The sequence below is a fragment of the Nannospalax galili genome, unplaced genomic scaffold, assembly GCF_000622305.1.
Source record: "Nannospalax galili isolate Female #2095 unplaced genomic scaffold, S.galili_v1.0 scaffold302, whole genome shotgun sequence".
NCBI classification, from domain to species: domain Eukaryota; kingdom Metazoa; phylum Chordata; class Mammalia; order Rodentia; family Spalacidae; genus Nannospalax; species Nannospalax galili.
Genome location: NW_008350120.1, coordinates 4,213,528 through 4,216,399, shown reverse-complemented (window position 1 = coordinate 4,216,399; position 2,872 = coordinate 4,213,528). Strand labels below are relative to the sequence as shown.

The 2,872-nt window shown below is 42.7% G+C and overlaps 1 pseudogene across 1 annotated transcript; it reads right to left on the bottom strand.

The window, feature by feature from the left end:
• Positions 1-2,015: 2,015 nt before the first annotated feature.
• Positions 2,016-2,872, bottom strand: LOC103745373 (annotated as a pseudogene). The gene has a single exon (XR_001872783.1). The product of XR_001872783.1 is annotated as a glucosamine-6-phosphate isomerase 1 pseudogene (transcript).

Genomic DNA, 2,872 nt, shown 5'->3' with positions numbered 1-2,872 from the left:
AGGGACAGTTGTTAGCCACCATGTGGATGGGTCCCCTGCAAGAGCAACAAGTGCTCTTAACCACTGAGCCATCTCTCCAGCCCTAAGAGAGATTTATTTTTTTTATTTTTTACAGATTTATTTTTATTTTCTCTCTCTCTCTCTCTCTCTCTCTCTCTCTCTCTCTCTCTCTGTATGAGTATGTGAGTGTCTGGTGTGTGTGCTTATGTGTATGTGTGTATTGTAAAAAATCAATCCTAAAAGTAATACACATCATTGGAAGCAACAAATTATCCCACTTACACTGCAAACAACAGGGGATTAGATTGTGACATTGTCTGCTGCCGTTTATGCTGCTGAGACAATGGGGGCAGAACAGGAAACTCCTTCCCTGAGGAGACAAAGTTCCTTTTTTTTTTTTCCCATGTCACACTGCATGGACTTTTTCAAATAATACAGAGCAAGTCCTTCCTTCAAGAGAACGGTTGCTCAAAAACTCAGAAGAAATAGTTCTGAGATCAGATAGGGTTCACTCTCGGTTTTATTTTTATTATTTTTATTTTATGTGTATAAATGTATTGCCTGCATGTGTATAAAGTGCACCCGTGTTGTGCAATGCCCATAGAGGTCAGAAGGGGGAGTTAGATCCCCTGGAACTTGATGGCTGTTAGCCACCACATGGGTGCTGGGAATCAAACTTGGGTCCTGTGCAAGAACAGGTGCTCTTAACCGCTAAGCCGTCTCTCCAGCCCCTTCTCTCCTGGTTTTAAATGATATCGATAGTCAGGCTGCCTTTATTCAGGCAATGCTGTATTGTGGCATCTCTCCATCACAAGCTGTTAGGGAAAAATCCTTATTTACCATGTCTCACCTATATGTGACTGAACATGCATATGATTAAAATCAGATGCATCATGGGATGGGACATACATAGTGAACAAAGACTGACATAACCTGAGCCTGTCAATCAAAAGAGAAAACATCCCATACCCCATCCCTAGCAACCAACTCCTCCTCCTCCAGCTTGAAAGCAATCTTTCTTTTTTAAATTATTTATTTAATTTTTAATAACCACATGATTAGAAGAAGCATTTCATTACAGCATTAACATATTCAATAACAATTCCAGAGCAAAGATGCATCTCTTTCAAAGGTGGCTGTAAATTTTTAGGTTCAGAGTTGAATTAATACAGTCATACAATATTGAACTCATTATAAACCTTATTAAGACATAAAATTGAATGAGGTTTTAACCTTTAAAAAAATCTCCATTTCATTTTAAAATATACTGCTTCATACAGAAAAACTCATTTAATGCAACTAACACTTAGATGTTTGCATGTGCGCCTCTAATTTCTATACATCTGATTATTACTTGTCACAGTCGGTTATTTTCTGAGCTCCTTGGCACCTGAGCATGGATATAAAGTCATCAGGTAGAGTTCAATGGTAATGTTTTCCACCTCTACTAATTAACATGTAGCAAATTTTTATGCTTCTTCCTCAAATATAACTCATTTTTTATTTATTGATTTTTTTGTGTGTGTATTTCATACAGAACATTCCAAACAATTTTATTCATCTATATACCCACGTCCCAGATGGCACCCTCCCATAGCCTCCCCACCCGCCACTGGAGCCCATATACTCTGTCATCTCTGTTACTGTCTGCTGTGTCGTGAGCACCCCCAGCCGTTCCCCAGTGTTTGTCCATCTGCTGAATCTAGTCAGCCTATCCAGAGATCCTTGTTTTAGGAAGATCAGCTCTTCCTCATCTAGCAGCAAACAGTTGTCAATATTCTCAACATTCCTTTAGCTAAGATTGGGGTCTGCTGTTCATTTTCCCAGTTCTATGCTGGGTAACTATCTGGGAGTCCCTTTGGCCACCCTGGCCAACAACTCAAAGGAAGGGATCTCCTGTCTGGCATTATTTCTTGTTATGTAGCCTTTAGCTATACACATGGACTCTTTTTTTTTTTTCGGTAAATTCAATGCATATATTTGCAATAACCATAATGGATTAAAGAAAAAGAATTCTACTCTCCTAGACAGTTAGCAGAAAGATCTGCCTGTGCCTCTGAGGTACCCGCTAGCAGGTCCCAGCACAGGCTGCATGGTTTCTTAGCAGACTGGCTTTTCTGGACTTCCTTCTCCTGATACTGTACAGGGTCCACCAACGTGTTATGAACAAGCGTTAAAGCTTTAAAATACTTGACAGTCTTCACTTTCGGCTCCAAGGTGGCATCCTTGTCACACACACAGTGAGGGGATGCTGCTGGGAGGCAGACACAGTCCACATATGGTTCATTCCCTCCTCTATGGCCTTGTACAGAGCAAAGGCCTTGTGAGCTCCGGTGACGAGGATCATTACCTCTCTGGCATCTATGACAGTACCCACACCAACTGTCAGGGCCATGATGGGCACCTTGGTGAGATCACCATCAAAGAACCTAGCATTGGCCAGGATGGTGTCCATGGCCAGTGTCTTCACACGGGTCCTGGACACCAGACTGGAGCCTGGCTCATTGAAGGCAATGTGCCCATCAGGCCCAATGCCTCCAACAAAGAGCTCAGTCCCACCTGCAGCCTGAATCTTCTCCTCACAGGCATCACAGAATGTGGGTGTTTTCGGGTGGATGTCAATGTGCTTGAAGAAATTATTCCACATGGAGGAGTGGTAACGTTCTGGGTGCCCTCAAGGAAGGCCTACATATTCGTCCATGTTGAAGGTTTTCACATATTTAAAGGACAGGTCCCCATTCTGGTAGCAGCTAAGTGGGGTGCTCCCTGTAGGGAGCCCCAAGGTGAAGTACTTGTCTGGCCCTGGGTTAAACTGAATGATGCGGTTCCTGATGTACTTGGCTGCCCATTCACTGGCCTGAGAATCACACAT